Source organism: Capricornis sumatraensis, chromosome 15 (assembly GCF_032405125.1).
Source record: "Capricornis sumatraensis isolate serow.1 chromosome 15, serow.2, whole genome shotgun sequence".
Classification (NCBI taxonomy): Eukaryota; Metazoa; Chordata; class Mammalia; order Artiodactyla; family Bovidae; genus Capricornis; species Capricornis sumatraensis.
The window spans coordinates 73,218,292-73,233,842 of NC_091083.1; the positions used below are offsets into that span (position 1 = coordinate 73,218,292).

The window sequence follows — 15,551 nt, forward strand, 5'->3', positions numbered from 1 at the left end:
GATGCACAGGCTTATTTGCCCCGTGGCAGGTGGGATCTTCCTGGACCAGGAATCGAACCCGTGTCCCCTGCATTGCAAGCAGGATTCTTAACCACTGGACCACCAGGGAAGCCCCATAGCTCATTTCACAGTTAATCCTTATCTTGCCTTTAAAAAGTCTGGAATTTAAACATCCCAGAGGCATTCCCATCCCCCAGAGGCAGTTAGTGTAGTGTGTAAGTAAGTAGGATTTACCCAGAACTCCTGAGTTTGAATCCTGTCTTCCCCACTTACTTGCTGTATGAGCTCGAGTAACCGACTTAACCCCCTCATGTTTTTGTGAGAAATGGATGAGATAATCCACATGTTGCTATTAACATGGTGTCTGATGCGTGATGAGAACACAAAGGTTAAAAAGAAAGTCCCATCCATCGTTTTACGGAAAGTTCTGAATCCAGCTGTGCCGGTTTGTTGTCTTTCTGCTCTAAATCTACGCTTTCCGGCTATCTGTCCTTCCTTGCCATGCTTTGCGATACTGGAGCTGAGTTCTGCTACCATGTCTCCTCGTCAGTGGCACAGTGCTAGGCTTTGTCAGTAGAGAGGGCTAAAGGGGTGCTGCTGGGCCAGAGATGAACCTGAATGTCCATAAAACCCTCCCAACCCGAGGCATTGTCTGTTCCCCCCACCACTGTCCTTCCCAGTAAATATGTATTGTGTACCTGATACGTACCTGGCTGTGTACTGGGTTCTGGGTGTGTAGCTTTGAATAAAACCAGAAACCTTCATGGAATTTACAGTCTAGTATGTCAGGCAGACGTTGATCAAATAATCAAAAATAGAAATCTTACATGGTGCCTAGTACCACAAGATCTCAGAAACAGGAGACTTTGGATCAAAGATGCTTAGAGGGAGAGTTCTCTGGTGATCCAGTGGTTAAGAATCCCCCTGCCAATGCAGTAGATGTGGGTTCGATCTTTCTTTGGAGAACTAAGGTCCCACATGCCCAGGGCAAACTAAGCCCTAAAGCCTGCGCCCAGCAACTAAGACCCAGTATGGCAAAAAACAATAACAAAAAAAATGTTTAGGGAAATATGAGATCTAATTAACCTGATGTATTGGTGTGCTTGACAAAACACCTTTGACTGGATGACTTAAAACAGCAGAAAGTAATGTTCTTCAAATTCTTGAGGCTGGAATTCCAAGATCAAGTTTGCAGCACATACAGTTTCTGGTGAGGACTCTCTTCCTGACCAGCACGTGGCTCCTTTCTTGCTGTGTCCTCATATATGAGCATGGAGAAAGAAGGCGCGTGAACTTTCTGGTATATCTTCTTATAAGGACACTAACCATCCTGGATCAGGATCCCACTCTCATGATCCCATTCAACTTTAATTATTTCCTTACTCCCAGTATCGCCACACTGGGAGTCAGGGCTCTGACATATGGATTTTGCAGGTACATACACATTTAGCCCATCACAGTAGGAAAATGTGGGAGAGGAATGCTCCCTGAAGAGGGAACTGCTCATGCATAGACCCTGCAGCCATCTCGGGAACATGGTGGTTTAAACAAAGGGGAAGAAGGCACATGGACAATGAGGGGGATAGAGGGAGGAGGTCAGGCTAGAGGGGTGGACAGGGGCCAGCCAGATCATGCAGGGCCTTTAGGGTGGTGGTAATAATTTGAGCTGTATTCTAGGAACCCTTCAATAAAGGTACAGGGACAAGCTGCTGGGTGCAGTTCAGAATGGAGGGCTCACAATGGATGTAGACAGAACAATAATGAAGCTGTCCAGAGCGCCCAGACCCAGCCCAGGCTATACAGGTGGCTGCTGGTTGGCCTGGAGGAGACACTGGCCAGCCAAGCTGCCCAGAATCAGGGAAGAACACTTGCTTCTGGCCCCGGTGAACAGAGGCCTCGCATTAGAGAGCCACCCTAGTCACATCTGCAGCTTCTCTACAGTCCTGGCTTCTCACCTCCCCTCCTCACCTGGCAGACCCTGTGCATTAGTCTACCTCGGCCATAATCACCCATCTCTGTGGCTGGTTGTGTTTCCCTAGCCCTAGTCTAGCCCAGCCTGCCTTCCTCCTTTTCCCACAATGGACCACAGCACTAGGATTCAACAAGCTGCCTTTTGATGTAAGTTGGTACAGCTACTGTGGAGAACAGTGTGGAAGTCCTCAGAAAACTAAAAACAGAATTACCGTATGATCAAGCAATCCCATTCCTGGGCATACCTCCAGACAAAACTATTATTCGAAAAGATGCATGCACCCCCATGTTCATAGCAGCACTATTCACAATAGTCTGACATGGAAACAACCTGAATATCCATCAGGAGAGGAGTGGATAAAGAAGATGTGGTGCCTATGTACAATGGAACACTACTCGGCCATAAAAAAGAATGACAATGCCATTTGCAGCAACATGGATGCAACCAGAGATGATCATACCAAGTGATGTTAGGTCAGAAGGACAAGTACTATGCGTGATATCACTTATCTACAGAATCTAAAAGACGACACGAATGAGATAGAAATAGGAAACCAGACACAGAGAGCAGACTGGCAGTCACCAAAAGGGAGGGCCTAGGAGAGGGGCGAAGTGGGAGGCTGGGTTAGCAGAGGAAAGCTTTTAAACATAAAAAAAAAAAGAAAAAAAAATAAATGTGTGTAAAAGGGGAAAAAATAAAAAACATAGACTGGATAAACAGCAAGGTCCTGCTGTATATCAACGGATACTCGATATCCTATGATAAACCATAATGGAAGAGAATATTTTTAAAAAGGAACATACATATGTATATATACAACTGAATCACTTTACTGTACAGCAGAAATTAACACATTATAAGTCAGCTATACTTCAATTAAAAAATATTAACAAAATGCTGCCTCTGATCAGTCAGACTTGACAAATCCACAACTGCCCACCCCTCCTTAGACTCCTCAGTGTGATATGCAAGTTCCCAGCCAACGAAACTCTTTACACGTTAGTATAGGATCCTGAAGAAGTTTAAGATGTGAATGGACGTGATCCATTCCTTTCACAGATGCAGCCCGGCTTCAAGTCATCTGAGTTGTCTACATAATGTGAAACTCAATACAGATTAAAGGGATCCTGAACTGTTAGCACTTCAAGGGGTTAGTAAAAAAAAAAAATGTTTTAATCTCTTTGGAAAAAATTTACATCATTCTAACCTTAAGATTGTTTCTACAGGAAAAAGAGAAAGGATGAGATAGAAGCAATATTTGAGAAGATAGTGTCTGAGGATTCTCTAGAACTTATGAAAGATATCTAGTCATAGGTAAGCCAAATAAATTCAAATCAGAACTAAACCATATTGTAAAGCAATTCTCCTCCAATTAAAATAAATAAATTTTTTATCAGGATAAATAAAAATCAATCTCCATCTAGACACATCACACTGAAACCATAAAAAAACCCAAAGACATATCAAATTGGTTTAATATATTAATTAAAGAGTAATTTAACCAGAGCCTCTGCTGGGAAGATAGGGAAATGAAGGGGCCAGTTTTGATCCCCACCAGGGCCATCATCAGAGTTTTGATTATTTAAAGTACAAACCCACCCAGCAACAGTATTCTCATTCCTAAAGAGATTAGTATGCAGCTCTGGCAGCCGACAGAAATTAAGGGGAGATCAAATAACTCTGCCAACTAGAGTTGATTATTCATCAGCTCCTTAGCAGACAGATGTGGAAGGGTTCTGGGATGAAGATGCACCCACAGGTGTGTAAAGACTGAAGGGGGAAATGGGACTGTGACAACCCAGCAAAAAGCTTCAGAACAACTGGACTCTGACTATTTTAAGGACATGACATCCACTAAAAGGAAAACTCAGGAAATCATTAAGAAGGCAGAACTGTTAGACTTTGGCATCCCAGTGGACAGCACAGGTTTCTCTAATAGATTAGCAGCTACACACCATATGCCTTTTATTCACCAGTCTCCTGAATCAGGTGACTTAGATACCTGGCAGGAAAATACCAATGCATGGCAAGAAGAAGATGTAGTCTGTCAACCAAACAAGTTCTCAGGCAGCAGAAGGCAGCAGACAGGTGAACAAGAGCAAAAGAACAATAAAGGAAGAAAGTGGGACAGGAAGCACAGTGGCCTGAAAATTGGTGTGAAACTTTCACAACAAATGTTCTTCAAATGTCATAGCACTGGTGGGAGAAATATGAGCTTCACAAACCAACATTTGTATGGATCTAAGAATATTATCAGAATACAAATACAATGCTTGATTTCAACGTATTCATCAGGACATTCAGGACACCAGGATTCTCTCCAAGTCCCTTGAACTCAGTGATTGAGACTTAAAAGAATTTAAAAAGCTTATGAGAAAACAATTTCTTCAACATGCTCCAACTGTAAGACAATGGTTTACTCTAGAGAAATAATTTCAGATAGAATATACCAGTACCTCTTCAAGCTAGTGTTTCTAGCTAAATAAATGGATGTAAATAATGTTATGGTGGGAAAGAAACTCTTCTGTCTATAATGCTTTCCATCAGTGTGTATAATGATACAATAAATAATTTTAATTATTATTTGGCTTCCATGATTTGCTGTTCAGTTGCTTAGTCATGTCTGACTCTTTGCGACACCATGGACTGCAGGATGCCAGGCTTCCCTGTCCTTCACTGTCTCCCGGAGTTTGCTCAAAACTCATGTCCATTGAGTCAATGATGCAGTGAGCCAGAGAAAATCTCGTGCAGCCACAAAGACCCAGCACATTCAAAAATAATTTTTTTTTAAAAAAAGAAAATAAGCCAGTCACAAAAAGACAAATACTACATAACTCTGTTTATATGAAATACCTAAAATGGTGAAATACACAGTGATAGAAAGTAGAATGCTGGTTGCTAGGGAAACAGAAAAGGAATGAATGGGAAACTATTGCTTAATGGATGGAGCATATCAGTTTTGCAAGATGAAAATGGTTCTGGAGATTGGCTGCACAAAAATGTGAATGTAACTAGTGAACTGCACATTTAAACATAGTTATAATGGTAAATTTGGGGTTATATATGTTTTAACACATTTTTAAAAATCTAATACAGGAGATAAAATGCAATAATCAAAAAACACTTGGCTGACCCAAAAGGAGAAAAAAAGGAAAACAGGAGCAAAATCCAGGTAGGCCAAATAGAAGAGAAATAACATGCTTATAGACATAAATGACTTGGAACCGTACTGTAATACATACAATACTCTGCTAAGGCAGAGCAGCAGACATGTACCAAAATGCTCCCAGCAGCATTATCTATAGTAGCCCTAAACTGGAAACAACCCAAATGTCGATTAGTAGCTGAAGGGATAAATAAATTTTGGTATTTTCACCCAATGGAATGCTGTGATATGCTGCGCTAAAAGTGAATGAACCACAGCTTCACACAACAGACTCTAATAAATCACATGGAGTGAGAGAAGCCAGACACCAAAGAACACACACTTAATGGTGACCTTTATATAAAACCGATAATAACCACCAGGGACTGCCCTGGTGGCTCAGACAGTAAAGAATCTGCCTAAGTGAAAAAGTTGGCTTAAAGCTCAACATTCAGAAAATGAAGATCATGGCATCTGGTCCCATCACTGCATGGGAAATAGATGGGGAAACAGTGGAAACAGTGTCAGACTTTATTTTGGGGGGCTCCAAAATCACTGCAGATGGTGACTGCGGCCATGAAATTAAAAGACGCTTACTCCTTGGAAGGGAAGTTATGACCAACCTAGATAGCACATTCAAAAGCAGAGACATTACTTTGCCAACCAAGGTCTGTCTAGTCAAGGCAATGGTTTTTCCAGTGGTCATGTATGGATGTGAGAGTTGGACTGTGAAGAAGGCTGAGCGCTGAAGAATTGATGCTTTTGAACTGTGGTGCTGGAGAAGACTCTTGAGACTCCCTTGGACTGCAAGGAGATCCAACCAGTCCATTCTGAAGGAGATCGGCCCTGGGTGTTCTTTGGAAGGAATGATGCTAAAGCTGAAACTCCAGTACTTTGGCCATGTCATGCTAAGAGCTGACTCATTGGAAAAGACTCTGATGCTGGGAGGGATGGGGGGCAGGAGGAAAAGGGGACGACAGAGGATGAGATGGTTGGACGGCATCACCGACTCAATGGATGTGAGTCTGAGTGAACTCTGGGAGTTGGTGATGGACAGGAGGCCTGGCGTGTTGTGATTCATGGGGTCGCAAAGAGTCAGACACGACTGAGCGACTGAACTGTACTGAACTGTCTGACAGTGCAGAAGACCCGGGTTCGATCCCTAGGTTGGAAGATCTCCTGGAGAAGGAAATGGCAACCCACTCCAGTATTCTTGCCTGGAGAATTACATAGACAGAGGAATCTAGTGGGCTACAGTCCATGGGTGTTGCAAAAAGTTGAACACGACCAAGTGACTAAACAACAATAACAAATACAGTTTATTTTGGTATATATTACTCCAGATTTTTCAGGGTACCTACACATTTTTTGTTTTAACTATGGGATTATATTGCACACACTGCTGAACGTTTTTCCTATCTTAATAGGTATTCAACATCTATTTATTTTAATGCGTATAGATCTGCTCCACACTTTGCCAAGAGATGGATATATTCGTTAGCTTGATTGCAGCAATGGTTTCACGGGTATCTACACCCGTCAAAACTCAAATCGTACTCTTTAAATACATGTGGTTTACTGTGCATCAGTCATATCTCAATAAGACTGGGAAAGTAATATGCCTTAAATCTCTTTTACTGATTTCCCCCACTTAACACTATAAGTTCCATCCATGCTGTTCTATGTACACCTAACACATAGTATCTCAGTGCTGTGTAGAATTCCAAGGTCAGCCTCCACCATAGTTTACTCACTCGTTTTTGCTTCCTGCTCACCTATGCCGTGAACAAGGCTATCATAAATAATCTCCACCTTGTCTTCTTATATATCTGACCAAGCTTTCTTTAAAACATATTTCAAGGATAAGATTGCTGAACTTTCTGCCAATGCATCCTTATTTTTACTGAAAACTGCCCGCTTATTGTTTATTTTACAGAAGAGCTGAGCAAGTTTCCATTCCATTCCAGCTGGGCATGAGAGTTCCCAGTCTCTTCACTTGGATTTCGGACCCTTCATGCTGCAACAGGACAGAGGGCAGGGGTATTAGTTCTTGGTCACCCTTCATCTCCCCACTTCCCTGCATTCTATTTGACATTTACTTCATTTGCTGTGTGCTTAGTCACTCAGTCATGTCTGACTCTTTGCAAACCTTTGGACTGCAGCCCACCAGGCTCCTCTGTCCATGGGATTTCCCAGGCAAGAGTACTGGAGTGGGTTGCCATTTTCTCCTCCAAGGGATCTTCCTGACCCAGTGATTGACCCCATGTCTCCTATGTCTTCGGAGTTGCAGGTAGATTCTTTACCTGCTAGGCAATAGGGGAAGGCCTATATGACTTCATGGTTGCTGATAAATAATTTTTTTTCAGGCTGTGGCCATTCCATAGTGTTTAACAGATGGACTTTCTATTTTCACTTGCTTTTTAAATCATGTTTTGAGGGAGAGGTACAGGTGAGAGGTGGGAGCTCTGTAGCCTGTCTTTCTGCACTCTCCAGCAGACTTCAAAGGTCCCACCTACATGAAGGAGCCAGGCCCTGTGCTTGGGCCAGTGTTTTAAGCTGCAAGGAATGTGGTGACTCAGCTGGTCGCCCAGGGACACCTCAGTGAACAAGGCTGAGGGAAGGAAGTCATTACACAGACAGCTGGGCTGTAAAAAACAAAAATACTCCTCACACCAAGCTTTACGAAGCAGTGTGGCTGTGCGTCCCGTGACTCAATGGGACTGTTTCTGCCATGTGGCCCCCCAGCCCACGTTATGTGGCCCCCAGCTCATAATACGTAGCACCAAGCTCAGAATATGTGGCCCGCAGCCCTCATTCACTCCTGGCTGCTCCTCAAGCTGCTTGGAAAACTGACCCACTGGGGACCCCAGGAAAATCCATGATAGTCTTCTCTCTTCCACCCTGTCCCATTGCTACCTGTGTCATCTCATTTCTCCTTTCTCCTTCCTCTTTAGTTGTTTCGTGTTAGAAAGTGTTTGTCACTCAGTCGTATCTGACTCTCTGTGAACCCATGGACTGTCATCCAGCCAGGCTCCTCTGTCCATGGAATTCTCCAAGAATACTGGAGCGGGTGGCCATTCCCTTCTCTAGGGACCTTACCAACCCAGAGATCACACTTGGGTCTCCTGCATTGCAGGCAGATTCTTTACCATCCAAGCCACCAGGGAAGCCCTAAATTTTAATTCTCTTGCCCCTAAATAAATTTTTAAAATCCGGAATTCAGTATTTCATACCAGCAGGGAGCTTGGCAGAGACATGTGCGTGTGTGCTCAGCCACATCACTCTTTGCAACCGTATGGAGTGTAGCCCGCCAGGCTCCTCTGTCCATGGGGTTCTCCAGGTAAGAATACCGGAATGGGTTGCTGTGCCCTCCTCCAGGGGATCTTCCCAATCCAAGGATTGAACCTGCGTCTCTTGTGTCTCCTGCATTGGCAGGTGGATTTTACTGGCACTACCTGGGAAGCCCCACCGAAGATGCTAAACAGGTAGAAAAAATTATCCATAAGGCAAAAGTGATTGCTTTCAACTCAGGAATACATACTGCTTTTCTTTTAGGAAGCCCAATGATGATGATGTGTTGATATAATCAAGCAGGACCTGATGGGGCATATAACATTTACACTGGCACAGTGACTGGCAATATTGTGTCACTCTCCTGACCAACACCCATCAATGGCTCCTCAGTGCCCATGGTTTTACCCCATATTCAAGGCCAAATGGGCCACCTCCTAGCACTCTCTCCACTATCCATGGCTTCATTCACCACTTCAACCCTGACCCTCTTGTATATACTCCATCCCTATATAATTCAAGGCCTATCACTAATTGATCTCTCAACAATATTTTTACAAATTTTTTACTTCCTTATTTTTGGCTGAGCTGGGTCTTTGTTGCCCCACTGACTTTGTCTAGTTTCAGCGAGCAGGAGCTACTCTCTAGTTGCGGTGCCGCGGCTTTTCTTGTTGTGGAGCACGAGATCTGGGGTGCAGGCTTCAGTACTTGAGGTACATGGGATCAGTAGTTGCGGCTTGTGGGCACTAGAGTGCAGGTTCAGTAGTTGTGGTACACGGGCTTAGTTGTTCTGCATGTGGGATCTTCCCGGATCAGGGATCAAACCTGTGTCCCTTGCACTGAGATACGGATTCTTTATCATGGAGCCCCCAGGGGAGCCCTAAACAGTATTTTTTTAACATCTCTTATTCTATTTCTGAACAAAATTTAAAAATATTGAACATCCATTCTAGCATGTGTGCACACTCAGTCACTCAGTCATGTCCAACTCTTTGCGACCCTATGAACGGTAGCCCACCAGGCTCCTCTGTCCTTGAGAGTCTCCAGGCAAGAATACTGGAGTGGGTTGCCATGCCCTCCTCCAGGGGATCTTCCCAACCCAAGGGATCAAACCACTGCTGAGCCATCGGCGAAGCCCATTCTTTTGAGACCCTCCTTGAACTGCAAAGCATAGTGAGACATGAATCTGGATACCAGATGGAGGAGAACGGGGCCAGAAAGTACATCTAAGTAAAAAGAGGACGAATAAGAGGTCCCCTTGCTGAAGGTTCAGCGCATAGGATAGCTGGTACGTCCTGCGGAGGTTTCAGAACACACAGAAAGCTCCCCTTCACCGGTGGTTAATGATCTTTCAGTGTTCCCTCGGCTAGAAATCCCAAACAGGTTTCAAAAGGGTTCAGTCAAACTGACGTTTTTCTGGGAAGGACAGCTGGAGCCGGAAACTGCCCAGCCAGAGCCCACACTGCCAGGCAACCTGGCCAGGCTGGGGCAGTGCTCGGCTACCACCGACAGCCTGGTTGGCAGGAATAGGGGACAGCAATGGAAGTCTCCTGCCCTCCAGCCTAGGGATCCCTGACCACATCCAGAGCCTGTCCCTGAAAGTCTGGGAGGAGAGGCTCCAGGAGCCCTGCAGCCTTAGCCACATCGGCAGGGAAAGGCAACAAGGAAGGGAAGAGCAACCCAGGATCGCAGCCCAGAGCCTGGCTTCCTCCAGCCAGCAGCTGGGGAGAGGCGGGGCTGGGGGCGGGGCGGCTGTGGGGGCGGAGCCATCGGGGCGGGCCAGCAGTGGGAGATGGTGGGGGCAGTTCCCTCCCAGCCCCACCCCTTGGCCTCAGATGCCGCAACTCGGGCCTTGGAACCGCCACCTGACCAAAACTGTGATTGGGGTCTGAATCTCTGCAGCTGCCTTGAAGGTCAGAAGCAGGCTGGGTCTAGGGCCGAGGGAAGGCCTAACACTCCTGGGTCTCTGCTCGCCCCCTCCCCAACTATCTTCTCTAGTGCCCGCTCCACAAGGAAGCCAGAGGGCTTTTTCTCAATTGCTATTAAGTGAAGTCGGAGAAGGCAATGGCAACCCACTCCAGTACTCTTGCCTGGGAAATCCTATGGATGGAGGAGCCTGGTGGGCTACAGTCCATGGGGTCGTGAAGAGTCGGACACGACTGAGCAACTTCACTTTCACTTTTCACTTTCCTGCACTGGAGAAGGAAATGGCAACCCATTCCAGTGTTCTTGCCTGGAGAATCCCAGGGACGGGGGAGCCTGGTGGGCTGCCGTCTATGGGGTCACACAGAGTCGGACACAACTGACGTGACTTAGCAGCAGCATTAAGTGAAGTTGCTCAGTCGTGTCCGACTGTTTGCAACCCCATGGACTTTAGCCTACCACGCTCCTCCGTCCGTGGAATTTTCCAGGCAAGAGTACTGGAGTGGGTTGCCATTTCCTTCTCCAGGCTATCTTGCCGACCCAGGGATCGAACCCCGGTCTTCCGCATTGCGGGCAGACGCTTTACCATCTGAGCCATCAGGGAAGCCCCTAAAGCTCCTTCGTTTGCTTTGAAGGCAGAGACTTTGCCTCCCACTTCCTCCCCTCCCTCGCTCTCCCAACACACAATCTGATTCCTCCCCTGCTCCCTACTCAACTGTTTCACCTTCCACCATCAAGACTGAACTATCCCCAGATACATCTGCATGGCCTTGCTACAAACCAGTCAGTACACTTGGAATAGTATTCCCACCCTTTCGTTGTTGTTTAGTGACTAAGTCCTGTCCCACTCTTTGCGACCCCATGGACTATAGCCCTGCCAGGCTCCTCTGTCCATGGGATTTCACAGGCAAGATTAATGGGGTGGGTTGCCATTTCCTTCTCCAGGGGATCTTCCCAACACAGGGATGGAACCCTCCTCTCTTGCACTGGGAGGCGGATTCTTTACTACTGAGCCACCTCAGAAGCCCTCCCACCCTTTATATCTAACTAATTTCAACTGATTTTTGAGACTTAGATGTCTGCTTAAGGAAAGCTTTCCTTGACCCTCCCATCCTACTGCCATCCATCATAACTGCCTGACTGCCTGTCAGTTCTGCTTCTTTCCCTTCTTCCCTACCCCCCACCAACCAGGACTGCTGGGTCGCTGCAGCATCTCCAGAGCCTAGTCCAGGCACGATGCTCAGAATGATCATAAACGCCCTGCCTGGGGGTCCTCTACCATCCTCTCAACCTCTGCCTGAATGAGAGGTTCCTGCAGTTCCTTCATCTCTTAGAGCAGCAAGTCACAAACTAGAACAAGCATCAGAAACACTTTGATGTGGCTGAAGGGAGCTGATTAAAATACAGATTGCTGGGCCCCAGCCTCAGAGTTTCTGATTCAGTAGTTCTGGAGTAGGGCCTGAGAGTGTGCGTGGTATTGCAGCTGCTGGCCCAGGTACCACAGTTTAAGAATCATGCCTGACAACCTACAGACTGGGAGAAAATATTTGCAAATGATTCAGGGCTTAATTTCCAAAATATACAAACAGCTCATACCACTCAATAAAAAAATTAAAAAATGGTCAGAAGACCTAAATAGACATTTCTGCAAAGAAGACATACACAGAGCCAATAGGCACGTGAAAAGATGCCTCACATCGCTAATTATTAGAGAAATGCAAGTCAAAACTGCAAAGAGGTATTCCCTCACACCATCATCAAAAAGTCTACAAATAATAAATGCTGGAGAGGGTGTGGAGAAAAGGGACCCCTCCTACACTGCTGGTGGGAATTTAAACTGGTACAGCCACTCTTAAAAACCATATACAGGTTCCTTTAAAAACTAAAACTAAAGTTTCCATTAGATAGAGCTATCCAGAAATAGATATTGTTGGATCGAGTTATCCAGCAATCCCATTCCCAGGCATATATCCAAAAAAGCTGAAAACTCTTAGTTTGAAAAGATACATGCACCTGTGTTCATAGCAGCCTATTTTAGCCAAGACATGGGAGCAGTCTAAGTGTCCATCAACAGATGAATGGATAAATATGTGGTACATATATATATATACACACATACAATGGAATATTACTCAGCCATAGAAAAGAATGAAATATTGCCAACTGCAGCAACATGGATGGACCTCAAGATTACCATGCTAAGTGAAGTCAGTTAGAGCCAAATATTAATATTATATATCACTCATATGTGGAATCTAAAAAAGTAATACAAATGAACTTATTTATAAAACAGAAACAGACTCACAGACATAGAAAACAAACTTATGGTTACCAAAGGGGAAAAGGAGGGAAGGGATAAATGAGGAGGTTGGGATTAACAGATACACACTACTATATATAAACATAAACAACAAAAGATTTACTGTATAGCACAGGGAACTATATTCAAAATCTTGTAATAACCTATAATGGAAAAGAATCTGAAGAAGAGTCTGTATATATATATAAAACCAATCTCTTTGCTGTACACCCGTAACACAATGTTGTAAATCAACTACAGTTTAAAAAAAAAGAATCACATCTGAGAGCATTGCTTTCTTCACTGGTAAAACAGGACAACTACTGTCTCTACTAGGTTTTGTGACAATCAAATTGAGATAATGCAAATGAAAAGCTCAGCATGTTGCCTGCATCCAGTAGGTGCTCAATAAGTGTTTGCAACTGCTACAGGGAATGGACAGGAGACATGCCAGGCAGGGAAAACATGAGCAGGGGCAGAGATGGGAAAGAGCCCAAGCAGGGCAGCTGGCCTGGCAGGAGAGCCCAGGCCCAGCACAGTAGCCCGGGAGTCCAAGCTTGTCTCTGGAAGCAGTTGGGAGCCACACACAGTTCTGGAGCAGGGCAGTGACAGGTGGAAGCTGCATGTGGCAGCACTGAGCAGGAGGCCATTGCAAGCTCCATGTGCTGAGCACTCCTTGGCTGTTTGACCAGTCAGATTTAGCAAGTAAAAATCAAGAAGATACCATTACATTTGAATTTCAGACGCCAATGAATAACTGTTGAGTATAATGTGTTAGTTGCTCAGTCATGTCCGACTCTTTGGGACCCCGACTGTACCCCGCCAGACTCCTCTGTCCATGGAATTCTCCAGGCAAGAATACTGGAGTGGGTAGCCATTCCCTTCTCCAGAGGATCTTCCCGACCCAGGGATTGAACCCAGTTCTCCCACATTGCAGGCAGACCCTGCATCTGAGCCATCAGGGAAGCCCCTCAAATTTAATTGGTCATCCTGTATTTTTATTTGCTAAACCTGATCACTCTGGCCAGACACCGTCTGCCACCCAACTCACAAGCCCGCATCTGGAGGGAGTCACTGCGGGTTTCCCTGCTTCCCTTTCCACCTTCAGCGGGGCCAGACCACCAGGAGTGGTTGAGGAGCCCACTCTTGCTTGCAGCCAGTCTTGCTGCCCATGGCAAGGGGTCACAGCTGCAGGCCTGGGTGAGTGGGTCCTCATGGCACTTCAGGGTGGGTTCACCCAGCAAGAAAGCAGTGAGGTGCAGTGAATAATCACTGGGTCTGTGACAAAGCACATACGGCTACCAAGATCTATAGAGAAGGAAGTGCCCCCCTGCACTGACGGGTTACTCAAAAGACAAACAGTGGCATACCCCCACCCACCACCACCGCTCGAGGGTACTGAGGGAGAGGAGAAAACTCCCTCTATCCTTAACCCCAGAAATGGGCAAACACAAGCATTCACGCTGCTTACATGCTCCAAAGATGCCTCAGAGATGGTGATGCAAACCACAAGCTAGAACAGGGTGGTCCCTGCCTTGTTCAGCTCAGTTGGGTGTTAGGACAAGTCATACTACCCAAGGCTGCCTCTGTCTTCCCCCACCTCTGGAAGCATCAAATCCCAGATGATTCATGGTTCCAGAAACAAGCCCGTCGGAAATCCAATTTCTGCGACAATCTTTGTATCAACTTATTTCTCTAACAAAGAACAATGAAAACAATGTGTGCTCCATTTTTTAAAAAACGTGCTAAACACTGCTGAACCCCTAGTGTGTGCCCTGCTCTGTGTTCAGTGTTTTATTTAACTCTGTAGTTCTCAGCCTTGGCAGCACATTGCAATCACCTGGAGAGCTGTTTTTTTAATTCTCGCACCCCAGGCATCAGTAGTTGCCAAGGGCACAGTGATTTCAATGTGCAACCAAGGTTGAGAACCACTGATTCAGGTCATCCTGTTTAATCCAATGCAATCCTACAAGGTAGATTTTTATCTCCATCTTGCAGATGAGGAAATTGAGGCTCCCAGAGGTAGAATTACTGTGCTATCTCTAGCAACAACCCCTGTTCTCTCTCCTCTCTTCCCTCCCAGACTCCCTTGAAGGATTTCTGAAGTTTCCAGGGTTTCCCTGCTGATTATAGTGTTTATATACGATGCTTCCACAGACATGTTTGCGGCATGACTCTGCCCTCTGGCCACCCGAAATAGCTCTGCTCCCATCCCGGCTCTTCTGAGACACCAGCAGACACAGCCCGGTTTCAAGACTGACACCAAATGACTTTTGCTAAATCTAGGACAGCTGAGGTCCTTCCAGCCAGGTCCTGCCATCTCGAGTCACAGAACAACAGCAGCCACCTCTCGCTCCCCACTGGCTAGTACTTTCTAAGCCTGACTGCCATTGAGTCCCATTCCTCCCAGCTTTTCCTGGGTTTTCCCTGCCTTTACAGCAAACTCCTTCACCTGCTGACCTTTCTCAGAGCATCTTCAGGGGCCGTCCATCCTCACAGGTTGTCGGAGACGTCTTTGGTCCATGACAAGTCACGAACCACAGATGCCCAAGCCCCCGGCCCGCGGCTTGCGGGTCCATGGATGCTGCAAATCTTCGCGCACCTGGACTTTCCTGTTCTCGCGGCGCCAGCTCGGCGAGAAAGCTGGTCATCGCCTGCCCTCTGCTGGCCGGTGGAGGTATTGACCCCACTTCCGCTCCACCAGGGATGCATCGGCGGGATGGAATGAAGAGCGGGCATTTATTGAGTTCCTGCTGTATTTCAGGACTGAACTGGACGCTGGGGTGTAAGCGTGAACGCGACCTGCTCTCACGGAATTCCAAGAGACAGACCATAACATCAAATTCAAGCGAATATGAAATTATAGCTGTGAGCCATGTGAGTGAATAATACGAGGGTCCGATCCAGCCTTGGAGGAGGGT

General features: G+C 46.0%; 1 pseudogene; it reads left to right on the top strand.

Annotated features, from left to right (window-relative positions):
• The first annotated feature begins 1,271 nt into the window (after positions 1-1,271).
• On the top strand, positions 1,272-15,419 carry LOC138091182 (receptor-binding cancer antigen expressed on SiSo cells pseudogene; annotated as a pseudogene).
• The last annotated feature ends 132 nt before the right edge of the window (positions 15,420-15,551 follow it).